The sequence below is a fragment of the Mya arenaria genome, chromosome 2, assembly GCF_026914265.1.
Source record: "Mya arenaria isolate MELC-2E11 chromosome 2, ASM2691426v1".
Classification (NCBI taxonomy): Eukaryota; Metazoa; Mollusca; class Bivalvia; order Myida; family Myidae; genus Mya; species Mya arenaria.
Window position 1 is genome coordinate 471,911 of NC_069123.1, and position 14,117 is coordinate 486,027.

Here is a 14,117-nt window from a genome sequence, read left to right on the forward strand (position 1 = left end):
TGACTTCGAGCGTGGAGAAATATCGACCCTCAAGATATCGAGCCATCCAATCAAATTTTATATGAACAAAGAGTAAAAAAAATTGGTCCTTTTAATCTGGTTTGAGCCAACGAGGATATCGAGCCATGAGATATCGAGCCAACGAGTTTCGACTGTAGTTATAATTATGTGGAGAGCTAGCATAGGATTGATTTTGAGGGGGTGGGGTCAAGGTCACTGTTTAATAATCAAAATAGAAAAATGGTTTCCACCCAATAACTTAAGTAAGAATTGATGGATAGTGATGAAAGTTGGTGTGTAGGTAGCTTATGTGAAGAGCTAGCTTGTTCCAAATTACTTTAGGCTGCTATGTTTTCCTTACTCATCAAATAAATTAATTGGCTATAATTTTTGATTGCCCATATTAACAAACTGGTTTCGTCACATAATGGCATTCTAGTTTGTCTTTGAAATAAGGAAGAGTAAACCTTATATTCATTTACAGCTGACCTGTATGTAAGTATGGTGGCATATAACTGCCAATAGATAACCTGTAAATGTTTGTTAATTATTTTGTGTTAAACACTTCAAAGTAAATAGAAGTTAAAACCAGTTCAACAAAGTCCAGGCATATCAAGCCTCTGAATGGATCAACAAAGTTTGCAAGACTTATCACAGGGATTACTAGAAATTTTTATGACAGAGATCAGTTCTGCATCACTAGGTCCCAAGTTTTCTTTATTTGTTCCCAGTTTTAGAACAGTGATGCTTTTTATTATGTGCAGACCACATTTCAAATTTGTGCATATACAACAGATTTTACGTTGAACGAAAATTATGCTGGTGGTATTGGAAAATAAAAGCTGTTCCTTATCTTAAACATACAGCGGATTATCCACGTCAGAATGACATGTATTAATTATATTATCTGGCGAATACCAGGTCCTGATTACTTGTGTATTATCAAATAATCCAATGGATACCTCGTCATTATTACATGTAATTTATTAAAGTATCTGGCGGATACCACATCAGAACATGAATTCGATTAAATCTTCTGACATTTTGACACAAAAACAAATAAATAATGTTGACTTTTCAGAAAGAATGTGAATGCTTCTTTTGTAAAATTTGTTAAACTCCTTAATACCCCGAAACATGTCACCAAGAATGTATGTTTTATTCCCAAAATAGAACATTCCTCAAAACTAAATAAAACATGAACTTTTGAAAGTTTTTAATTTTGACCTTCCCCACTCACTTTTGCACTGTGGAAGGCCCTTAAGGGGAGTTTATGATGACCGTTATTAAAATAATGATGATTTGGACAAAAATAACAGCAAATGAATGTATAACAACACCGTTGAAAGGGTAAAGAATGGTGGCAGGAGTGTAAACAACATTATGTAAACAAGGAAAGGTTACAGCAGCATTTCACCATAAATGATGAGGTAATAACGCTGCGACGTCAGTAATATGCAATAAGACTTGGAGATGAACAACCACAGATTCTTATCATGTGCTCGGCATCAGAAAAATTACCAATTACTGCTATATAAAATCCAGGAATTCAGCAAACAAAAGCATTTAATTAGTGCAGGTCTTGCATGCTTGTGCTTATTTGGACAACTGCATCGAAGTAGACACAATTCAAAGGTTCTTTTTCCATCATGTATTAAAGATTTGGCACCCGGTAAAATACTTCATGATTTAAAAGTGGAAAATTGTTTCTTATGCTTTAAACTTTTAAGTTACAGAAAATCGAAAATCATGTCAATTCAGGTTTCAATGTCATTGATCAGAAGATTGAAATAGGTCATATTATGAGCATATTGGTAAGCAATTTGTATAAGCATTGTAAACACATAATTAGCTGTCAATATCATACCTACTTCAGATAATATTGATTGGTTTAAGTTAAAATGTATGCTTACTTTTGAAACGAAACAACCGGTCTTAACACGTCCGTGAAATGAATAAGCGTCCGTGACCTTGCATGGCTCGCGCTCTTTTTGTCTTCATTATTTGCTTTTTTAAGTTATTATTCAATATGATATTTGTTAAAGATCGAACTACTGAAATTTTATTTTTCTATAGATATATATTTTTTTTCAATCATGTATTGTTATTTTTTAAAGCATATATGCGGACCTCAGTTCTCTCTTCCGGTTCAATATTTTGGTTTCGGTTTCCTTATCATAATGCAATCTTGGAACCGATATAGATATTTTTAATTTTTCAGTGGAAAACATATAATGGTAATAGAAATTCAGGTTCCCATTGAGATCAAACTCTGTTTGGACTAGAATATGTAACATTAAAGGGACTGTCTCACAGATTATAAAATAGCGGAAAAAAAAAATATTGTCGAATAATGACATAAACTTGGCATCGATGTGTACAATGCATTGAAACTTGGAAGGCAATATTTTGTGTCAAATGAAGACTTTAAACAAAGATGACTTTACTATTTATTCACCATTAGAAATGAAACATAGCCCCGCCTTTGGTATTTTACTAGAGTTTAATTGAGAGTTTCGTTCCTTAAAACATTTTGACAAACATTTTCACAACATCACCACCTGATTGGGCTCTGTCAAATCATTGTTTTGGAAACAAGTTTGTAGAAGTGTTTTAGGAAACTAATCACCTAATCAAATTCCAGTAATAAAATGAAGGCACAGCTTTTAAGTAGGCATAGATGAGCATTTGTTTCATTTAAAAAGATGAAGAAAAAGAAAAGTTATCTGTGTTTTTAGTCATTATTCGAAGCAAAATGTTGCCTTCCGACATAGCATTTATGACTTAAGGTGGTATACTCACACTAATTACTGGCATAAAATATTACTTTAATTAATTAAAGTAGCTTTAAATAAAACAATTAATCTGTTAATTTATTGTAAGGTGTCCTAGATGGACCAGGCGGTTGGAGCCCGGAGGCCTTGTTGACCGGATCTTCTTTCAAGCTGCTTTTGCAGACACATCGTTGGCAACCACGGTACTTTCTTCCGCTACACTTCATACATACCATTCGACAATTGACTGACAAAATCTCGTTTTAATGAATATGCATGAGGCAGGAGAGACAACTTTTCCAATGAATTCCCATATAAGGTATACCAACCCTCGTGAAGAAACCGCCACTCTAATGCACCAGTCAATTGTAGCCACGGCCCCCCCAGGTCTGGGGGTATACCGGGGATAGCCAGGAAAATGGGCTGTGTTTTTACCTTTCAGGTGGCCCGGCAGTGCCAGGTGAATGCGGTGGTTTTGTCTTCGCGCAAAATATAGCGGGGAATTTGCCTTACCTAGGCCTCCTGTGGTGCGGGGGCATTTGGCGGGGATTTGACCATCAGTTCATTCCCGAAGGGCGGAGATTTTATCCGGGGTTGGCTGGACCGAAAATCAAAGTCCCCGCTATTCCCCAGACCTGGGGGGGGGGGTGCGTGGTTACAATTGACTGGTGCATAGTACTGAGCTACACATATCTATATATGCAATTATAACGTTTAGGAATGCTAAATAAAGTAAGAATTTAAAAGGCATACAACTCTTATAAAAAAAAATCCTTAAATTTCAGGACTGGTTTTCAGTTGACGGAGAACGAAGACTTAAAAGAGGCCCTGGGAGTGCTAGTTAAGAGGATCAGACTGGGAGGCCCCTCTAAGATGTTCTTCAACGCTGCCATCAAGTAGGTCTAGATGTAATGTTTAGGAGAGTGGATAATTATCTGGCCAAATGGGTTTGGAGGGTGTTGAAATGCATTTGAAGACTGATATCTAGTATGTCTCTTCTCTTGTCTGATAATTTTGTGCTTTCTCTACGCCTATACACTCATTACACATGACAGGATGTATGGTGATTTTAATTATAATTCCTTGATGAAACTAGTTAATATGATAATTAGACTGAACAACTTTTTATCAACACATTGGAACTTTTATTTAATGTTTTTGTTTGGTTTATGACAAATAAATAAATCACACAACCAGCAACAGCCATTTTAATTTTATTATTTATATAAATTTGCAATATCAAGACAATATTCTAAAAAGTAATGATCCACATGAATGTATAATCCAAATTTAGAACTCTACTAATAGCTGAAATATGTTGGTATTTATACAACATCAAGTGTCATAAATCCTGAAAAGTCATTATTTCGTGCAAATGCTCCATCCATAGTTAATTCTGTGGAAGGTTAATTAATCAAGACACATGAAAAACATATACTCCCTTAAGAAAATTAAAGCTCCGCCACATGTAAAATACAAATGCTCTGCTTGCCTGGCAAGTCACAGAACCCAAAATAAAAACATAAGTTCCTTCGTTCATGACAGGATGTATTAGGCAGCTTGTCCACAAAAATGTCCGTTAGCTTACGATGGCAAATTTACACAAATATCATCAAACTTGGCCACTCTGTTTATTGGCAGAATATTTTAGTCAAGTTTATATAACGAGCCATTTTAGGTCTCAGTTATCCTAAAGTAATGGCTATTGAATTGATTTTTTAACGTTTAAAGAATTGGGGACAGTGTCAGCTCTCATAAATTTGACAAATGTTCACCAAACTTCACCAAATTTTGTGTACTAATTATTGACAAACTACCTTGAACAAGTTTGTGTCCTAGGCGGGAAGTCCCAGTCATTTTAAAGTTATAACCTTGAAATGACAAAAACAAATAGTGAATTACTAGTGTCTGCTCTTTTACTTTAGAAAATCATCAAACATAGACGCCATGTTTCTGGTCTTGATATCTCAGCAAAGTTTGATATTGTCAAAATATATTTGCGTAATTTAATACCTAGCCAGAAAGTCTCAGTCCCTTTAGAGTTATGGCCTTCGAATTGACATAAACTGACTGTCTACCGTCCAACTTTCGCAAGTACATGCATATACACCAATCATTACCAAACTTGCAAGAAGTTTGTGTATCCTATGGAATACATAACATTTTTTCTGTACATCTGTTAAGTTTAATTTTGTCCTTGCAGGTTGGCAATGCAGTATGTGGCCACCTTTGCCAGCACAGCCCCTGATCTGCAAACTGCCGTCAACCTTCTGAAACTGCTTACAGCACTTGTGGAGAAAACTGATGACAAGGTACTCTACTGTAAACTTGACGAGAACAAGCATTGAGCTTGAAATATATGTACATTTCCCTCTGTTCAAGTTGATCTCTTAAAGGTAAAATGTAAGAGATTAGAAATATGAAAGACAGCTTAATGATTTCCAAGCAGACATATTTATTTCCATGCAGATTTGTTTTGTTCCACAGAATGTTTGTTCTTTGTTCCCCCACAATTATTGTGCATTTCTAATTCGGAGTTGGTATACTATTGCTTAACAAAAGTTTTGATTTTACATGATGTATATGATTAATTTGCGAGAATGCTATTTGCTTACAATCTATGATATTTACTTACAACTTAATGTTCATCATACCCCAGTGCTCCCGACGGAAGAGTTTCTGAAGCGAGAGTGGAAGGACTCTAATGGGGGAGAGCCAAAGTTCAATGAGTAGCTACAGTTCCTTATCAAGTGAGTTTCTCCCTGTGTACTTGCATCTTAGAGCAATTATGTATGTTATATTCCGGAAGAATATAGACCCCAACCAAAGAAAAACTAAACAGCTTCAGTGAATAAGATTGTGGCAGATAAGTGGAAGAAAAGTTAGGGCTTCATAGGAGTCACTCACTAAAATTCCTCCATTTACATGTATAAACGGCTGTTTTAACCATGGCTTTGATGCAGTGAAGAAACAATCAGAGATTGGTTATATATTTACAAATGCAGACTCCTACTCCTAGGTTATAATCTAATAACTAATGAAACTAAATTCTTGTCTGTTTATGTCAGCAAAAAACTTATGGAGTTCTTCTTTGATTACTTTACTTTCTTTGACATTTTTTTCAGACGTTTGATGGCAGAGGAAACCATGGCTCTTGCATCAAGGTAGGCAACTAAATCCTGGTGGAGAATCATGATTTTAATGGTTGTAATCTCCATCATACTTGGTGGAATTAATAGAAATCCACCATCTATTTGTTTCAACTCATTTGAAATGCCACTGAAAATAAGAACTTCTTTATAATTGCTGAAGGTGAGAGTGCTGCTGACTGAAATATTGTACAGTCACAAAAAGTGCTAATCTTAAATTATCCATTTCCTGCTGTGAACAGACACCAACAGAAACAGTTCATAGTTGATGGACAATGCTTCCTGTCTGACTTTCATCCAAGTCATTCATATTCACAGTATGGGCATCAGTTTGTGAACTTTCCTTGCGAAACAGTAACTGTATGCCGCTACTTGATCACATGTTCCGAGCACACATGCATGACATCCACTGGCTCCTGAAGAACCTCCAACAGAGCATGTGGGCTCTACATCATCTGTGTGGACACTCCAAGGTCAGAATGGGGGCTCTCCAGGGTTTTGGGTTCAGTCTGTAGTTGTGTATGGGTTTTGTTTTGCCTCACAGACAGGACATCAATGTGCTCCTTCAACAAAGCACCAGGGCTCTCCACCAATTGTATGAATACTGAGGTCAGTACAGGGGCTGTCTGGGTATGTGGTATTGTTTGTTGGTACTATCATGTGAAAGTTAAGATCAGGGTTCTCAGACAGAAAACCCCATGCTCCTAAAGAATCTCCAAACACAGCACCAGGGATCTCTGTCATAGCATTATGTGAGGTAGCTAAGTTCAGTACATGGGCTGGGAAGAAGTATAAAACAGTGAAGCAAAGAAATGGCTACCATTTGTGGTTAATTTAAACCTGTTAGTTCTTAGTGCAGTTAAGGAATTTTGAAAGTTGAATATATCATCAGACAAGTCATAAATATGTGTCTTTTTGGTTAGAAAACTTAGGGCCACTAGAAGAAATCTTAGGTTTTGAAATTGCATAGTCAAATATAAAACCTGTCATAATGGGGCATTGCAGCATTGGCGTCTTGTTGGAAATATAATTTGAACCTTATTGTGTGCAAGTCGGTAATAGATTGTGTTTGCTATATAATGTTTTTCTATTTATCAGTATTATATAAAGGCTAAAACTCTAGTTTTCATAATGTGTTGATCACTAACAGTAAAAAGATATAGGATATATATTTTAATACTAGTAAAATGGATGAATGGATTTATACATCAGCATATTTGACATTTGGACCAAAAAACAGAGACGGCACAGAGTCACGGGTAGTGTCAAAGGATCAGTAAAGCTTGTCTAGGGTTCAAAGAAAAGTTGGGTTTTTATTTGGTGTTAGTTTAAAATTTGGATATTTGGCACAAATAAGCTATGATTCGTGTCTGTTAGCTTGAAGATTGTGTGCTTGCAAGAAAATTATAAAGAATATATTCATTAATCGTCACCTTAGTGCAAGAACTCAAGATCTGTTTCTATTTCTATGTGCAGTTATTGAGTTATTGCACTAAGTTACGAAATGTTACTTGACTAAGGCAGGCGCGTAGCTATAGCTAGTTTGGGATTACTCAGATCGATGCCTGACAGCATATTAACCCCTTCACCCCATACCCCTGTTCAGTTAAATTTATTTCAAATTTGGGGGTTTTGGTATGACAAAAACTTTGACCTATCAAAATTTCATGACGCAACTGTGTATGTGCCCACAGTCAGCTACGCGCCGGTAAGTGATAAACTTGAGATAAATTTACCAGAATTTTTTTAACAATTTTCACAAAAGTGTATTATAACCATAGATTTTTATACCCCCAATAGTGGGCATATTAAAATCTTACCATCCGTCTGTCCATCAGTGTGTCCGGCTCAATAACTAGTGTCCGGGCTGTAACTTTCTCTTGTAAGGACAGATTTTAAAATAACTTGCCAAATGTGTTCAACATACCAAGACGACATGTTGTGTGCAAGACCCCTGTCCCTACCTCTAGGGTCAAGGTCACACTTAGTGTTTATTCACAAAAGAATGCTGCATATAAGGACATAGAGTATAGGTTGTTGTGTCCGGGCTATAACTTTTTCTTGTATGGACAGATTTTAAAATAACTTGCCACATGTGTTTGACATACCAAGACGACGTATCACGTGCAAGACCCATGTCCCTACCTCTAAGGTTAAAGATACGCTTAGGTGTTTATTCACAATGGAATGCTGAATAGAAGGACATAAGAGTGTAGGTTGTCAAGTATGGGTGGTATTTTTATGTTCAGAGGCAATTTAAAATTACTTGCCATATGTATTTGACATGTAAAGGCAATGTCACATTTGCAAGAGCAACTTTGTATTGTTGTCAAGCATACAGGAATATCAATCCCATGGTTAAGTTTTTTTGCACATTAAGGCGACATGTTATTATGAAATGCTGCATATATGCACATAGATGTCATAGCCGGGCAGTAATTTTGTCATGTATATGACAGATTTACAACAAAAACTTGGCACATGTGTTTGGCATATAAAGATTCTGTGTCGTAGACAAGATCCACATGCATACATCAAAGGTCAGTGTTTGATCTTTAACTTTTCATGTACCGACCTTGTTCATAGGTCAATGTCACATTCGGGGGCATTCGTCATATACTGTGACAGCTCTTGTTTTCTTTTAAAAGTCATGATATAACCGTTATGTCATATTTTTCAGGTTCTTCTATAAAGAATGTAGCTGTCAACCGTGCTGTTGATCAAGGATAGCACTGTCATTTTAGAGTAACTTCACAAGGTCACGTGATAATTCCCACAACACAACCATCAAGGAAGACTTCCCCCATCCTCTAACATGGAGGTTTTACACAGTACCAGCTCTGGCAAGCAACATAACAGGAGTGGAACTGAAAGCTTGGATATTCATTATGTAAGCAGTGGTGTTAAAAAATGTGTGGAGAGACTTTGAAAAATAAAGCAGTGCCATTTCAAAGAAAGGGAAAAACTTTACCTCTCAAAACCTCTCTAACTGTTGTTTTTAGAGATTGGAAGGAAAATTAACAAATATTGTTGATTTGTTTTTGACAAAAATATTATATTCAGTCCATCATAACCATGAAATGAAAAGAAAAAAATCCCATCACAGTTTTAAGAGTATAAGTCCCTTAGAAATCTTTGTCATTGATTAAAATCTAAATCTCCTTATGAAAATTTTATAATTTCTCAGTTATGGTACCTTTGCTTTGAAGTCTAAAACATGCACATGTACTTGTTTTCAGTGAAATTGGTTGTTGCTTACTTGCTATGTGGGCGAGCAGTGTCAAACTCATCTATGAAACTAAATAACTTTAGTTAGGGTTGACATATCTTGACCAGACTTTGTATATAGGATATTAAGGATATCTTTCATGGGATTGTGTTTTAGGCCCCAAGGTCACTGTTACTAAAAATATGGTTGAAACTGAATAACTTTAGATAGGGTTGACATATTTTGACTAAACTTGCTATTTAGGAAGAGTTTATGAAGACCTTTCATAGGATTGCGTTTGCTGCCCCTGGGTTCAAGGTCAAGGTCACTGTCACTAGAAAATGAAGCGGTTGAAACTGAATAACTTAACCTAGGTTTGACATATCTTGACTAAACTTGGTATTTGGAAGAGTTCATTGAAACCGTTCATACAGTTTTCTTTTGGGCACCTTGCGTAAAGATCTAGGTCACTGTTACTGAAAATGGAAAAACAGTTGAACCCGAATAAATTTAGTTAGGCTTGACATATCATGACTAAACTCAATATGTAGGAAGAGTTTATTGAGACCTTTCATTGGATTGCGTTAATGGCTCCTGGGGTCAAAGTCAAGGTCACTTTTACTAAAAATAGAAAAACGGTTGAAACTGATTCTCACAATGAAGGCTAAAGTTATTTTGTCATTGAAAACTTGGTTTCCTCGCAGTGTTTTTTTTGGTTAAATTATCATTTACAATCGGACTGCTTTATAAACTTGATGTTTTAAAGATGCACTCTTACTCCCAAGTAAGATTTTCAACAATTAATAGAATAGTTTTATATACCAAAAAGTATGAATAAGTATCTAAAACAATGGTTCTTATAAAGGATACCCAGTTTAATTTGAAAGAAAGTTGCAGAAAACATGCTATTTCTACCTTATGAGATGATAGTAGATCACAATAAATCTTTTAGCACTCACCAATCATTTAATATTTTTGTGTTTTCAGCTATTAAATACACAGTTACAATCTTAATTGTTAACAGTAATTAATATTTTCCATAGATGCCTTATTAAGTAAATAGAGAAAGATTTCTCACTCAAAATGTCAAGGTCACCTTCAGGTAAATAACGATGTTGGCAGTGACCTTTAGCTTAAAAATGGTTTCTGCTCAATAACTAAAGAATGCTTGTACCCAGAAACTTCATACTTGGTATGCTAGTCGGTCATGACTAGTAGATGACTCCTATTGATTTTGAGATTAGTAGGTCAAAGGTCAAGGTCACTGTGACCTTGATGTGAAGAAACGGTTTCCACTCAATAACTAAAGAACGCTTACAGCCAGGAACTTCATACTTGGTATGCCAGTTGATCATGACTAGTAGATGACCCCTATTGATTTTCAGGTCAAAGGTCAAGGTGACCTTGAGGTAAAATAACAGTTTCTGCTGATTTACTAAATGCAACTTTGGCCCAGGAACTTCATACTTGGTTTGCTAGTTGGTCTTGATTATTAGATGACCCCTATTGATTTTGAGGTCAGTAGGTCAAGGTCAAAGTGACCTTCAGGTAAAAAACAATTTGTTGGTCACCAGTCCGTACGTCACACTTCTTTCGGCTCAATTACTAATGAAAGCTTGGACCCAGAAACTTCATACTTGGACCCAGGAACTTCATACTTTGTATGCAGGTTGGTCATGACTAGTAATTGACCCCTATGTTTGTTTGTCTCCACTCCAAAAGTACAAATTTCATGTCCATCATTGATTATTTCTCACCTACGACCACACAATGGGGGAGACAAAATAGCAATCTCTAGTTATATCTGATATGAAAATTACCAAAAAAATAATGCCATAATCACATTTTAATTTATGTTCAGATTTGGCGTGCCGTCCTTGCTGTTGACTGTCTCCCACCTGCATTGAGCATCCACCTGCATTGAGCATCTACCTGCTTTGAGCATCAACCTGCTATGAACATCCACCTGTTTTGAGCATCAACTTGCTTTGAGCATCAACATGCTTAGAGCATCCACCTGCTTTGAACATTAACCTGCTTTGAGCATCAACCTGCTTTGAACATCAACCACAAGCAGTGTTTATACAATGTATTTCGTAATGATTGTTATGTTGAATAAAATGAAACGCTGGGAGATATAGTGCTTGGACCAATCCATATGACAGGCCATTGATACATCATTAAGTGGGGTAGTTGTTCAAAACATTCACACCGAATCAATGCGTATGTTTTATCTGCTTGTGCTCAGGGTGAACTATATTGTTGTAGCTGGGTTGTTGTTAGAACACTACCTGTTAAAGGGAGTCTGAGAATGATTGTCTTGATAAAATTTGGCTCAAAAACTAGGCCACATGGTCTCTCATGAAAACCCATGTAACACAATATAGACTTCATACCTTTCAAGACTTTTAAAATTAATGTATTGAATTTTTAAAAAATTCAAATATGAGTTTTAAGTCTATTTTAGTCGTATTTACACAAAAGAGATAATAAGTATTTCACTTTGTCAAATGTGAAAAAGCTACAAGCTGTATTTTTCCTTGGATTCATATAAAACTTGGTCAGGATGTTTATATATTTAACCTTGAACCTGGACGTTTTGATAAACAACTGTTAGATTTTTAAACAAAAAGTTATAGACTAGTAAACTTTTCATGAAAAAAACTGTTTCTTTTGGGAGAAAGAAAATGAGGCATCCATCAATGTCTTCCAGTGCATGCTACCTTTTCTTCTAAAAAGTAATGTAGGGTACCAGTCTATTCCGAACGTCTCATTTGTTTTCGGTCAAGCAGTTTATAAACGGTTGGCCCTTCAGTTTCCGCACAATTTGATTAAAATGTGTACTTATTTTGGAATCACGGCTACATAGATTTGAATTGTACGTATACTTTAAGTAAACCCTTATGATCATCAAACAACTTGACATGATTTTTCTAGTTTAGAGTTAGAATTCAAGGCTGCCACTAAGGACACTCTCTATAAGCCACAAAGCCCATCTTAGGGCCGCCACTAAAAATAGTCTCTATAAGCCACAAAGCACATCCTAGGGCTGCCACTAAGGATACAGTCTATAAGCCACAAAGCCCATCTTAGGGCCGCCACTAAAAATAGTCTCTATAAGCCTCAAAGCACATCCTAGGGCTGCCACTAAGGATACAGTCTATAAGCCACAAAGCCCATCTTAGGGCCGCCACTAAAAATAGTCTCTATAAGCCTCAAAGCACATCCTAGGGCTGCCACTAAGGGTACAGTCTATAAGCCTCAAAGCACATCCTAGGGCTGCCACTAAGGATACAGTCTATAAGCCTCAAAGCACATCCTAGGGCTGCCACTAAGGGTACAGTCTATAAGCCACAAAGCACATCCTAGGGCTGCCACTAAGGGTACAGTCTATAAGCCACAAAGCACATCCTAGGGCTGCCACTAAGGGTACAGTCTATAAGCCTCAAAGCACATCCTAGGGCTGCCACTAAGGGTACAGTCTATAAGCCTCAAAGCACATCCTAGGGCTGCCACTAAGGGTACAGTCTATAAGCCACAAAGCACATCCTAGGGCTGCCACTAAGGGTACAGTCTATAAGCCACAAAGCACATCCTAGGGCTGCCACTAAGGATACAGTCTATAAGCCACAAAGCACATCCTAGGGCTGCCACTAAGGGTACAGTCTATAAGCCACAAAGTACATCCTAGGGCTGCCACTAAGGGTACAGTCTATAAGCCACAAAGCACATCCTAGGGCTGCCACTAAGGGTACAGTCTATAAGCCTCAAAGCACATCCTAGGGCTGCCACTAAGGGTACAGTCTATAAGTCTCAAAGCACATCCTAGGGCTGCCACTAAGGGTACAGTCTATAAGCCTCAAAGCACATCCTAGGGCTGCCACTAAGGATACTGTCTATAAGCCTCAAAGCACATCCTAGGGCTGCCACTAAGGGTACAGTCTATAAGCCACAAAGCACATCCTAGGGCTGCCACTAAGGGTACAGTCTATTAGCCTCAAAGCACATCCTAGGGCTGCCACTAAGGGTACAGTCTATAAGCCTCAAAGCACATCCTAGGGCTGCCACTAAGGGTACAGTCTATAAGCCACAAAGCACATCCTAGGGCTGCCACTAAGGGTACAGTCTATAAGCCTCAAAGCACATCCTAGGGCTGCCACTAAGGGTACAGTCTATAAGCCTCAAAGCACATCCTAGGGCTGCCACTAAGGGTACAGTCTATAAGCCTCAAAGCACATCCTAGGGCTGCCACTAAGGGTACAGTCTATAAGCCTCAAAGCACATCCTAGGGCTGCCACTAAGGGTACAGTCTATAAGCCTCAAAGCACATCCTAGGGCTGCCACTAAGGGTACAGTCTATAAGCCTCAAAGCACATCCTAGGGCTGCCACTAAGGGTACAGTCTATAAGCCTCAAAGCACATCCTAGGGCTGCCACTAAGGGTACAGTCTATAAGCCACAAAGTACATCCTAGGGCTGCCACTAAGGATACAGTCTATAAGCCACAAAGCACATCCTAGGGCTGCCACTAAGGATACAGCCTAAGCCCAAAAACACATCTTAGGGCTGCTGATAAGGGTACAGCCTAAGCCCAAAAACACATCTTAGGGCTGCTGATAAGGGTACAGCCTAAGCCCAAAAACACATTTTAGGGCTGCAACTAAGGGTATAGTCAACACCCAAAAACACATCTTAGGGCTGCAACTAAAGGTATAGCCAACGCCCAAAAGCACATCTTAGGGCTGCAACTAAAGGTATAGCCAACGCCCAAAAGCACATCTTAGGGCTGCAACTAAAGGTATAGCCAACGCCCAAAAGCACATCTTAGGGCTGCAACTAAAGGTATTGCCAACGCCCAAGAGCACATCTTAGGGCTGCAACTAAAGGTATAGCCAAAGCCCAAAAGCACATCTTAGGGCTGCAACTAAAGGTATAGCCAAAGCCCAAAAGCACATCTTAGGGCTGCAACTAAAGGTATAGCCAAAGC

General features: G+C 37.6%; 1 long non-coding RNA gene across 2 annotated transcripts; it reads left to right on the forward strand.

Moving 5' to 3' along the window:
* The first annotated feature begins 2,846 nt into the window (after positions 1 to 2,846).
* On the forward strand, positions 2,847 to 11,262 carry LOC128225093 (uncharacterized). Of its 2 annotated transcripts, XR_008259602.1 has the most exons (8): positions 2,847 to 2,977; positions 3,560 to 3,670; positions 4,978 to 5,086; positions 5,434 to 5,524; positions 5,900 to 5,938; positions 6,242 to 6,396; positions 8,604 to 8,813; positions 10,993 to 11,262. It is a non-coding gene; the product is annotated as an uncharacterized LOC128225093 (long non-coding RNA). The 2 variants fall into 2 exon arrangements; XR_008259601.1 differs by lacking the exon at positions 6,242 to 6,396.
* The last annotated feature ends 2,855 nt before the right edge of the window (positions 11,263 to 14,117 follow it).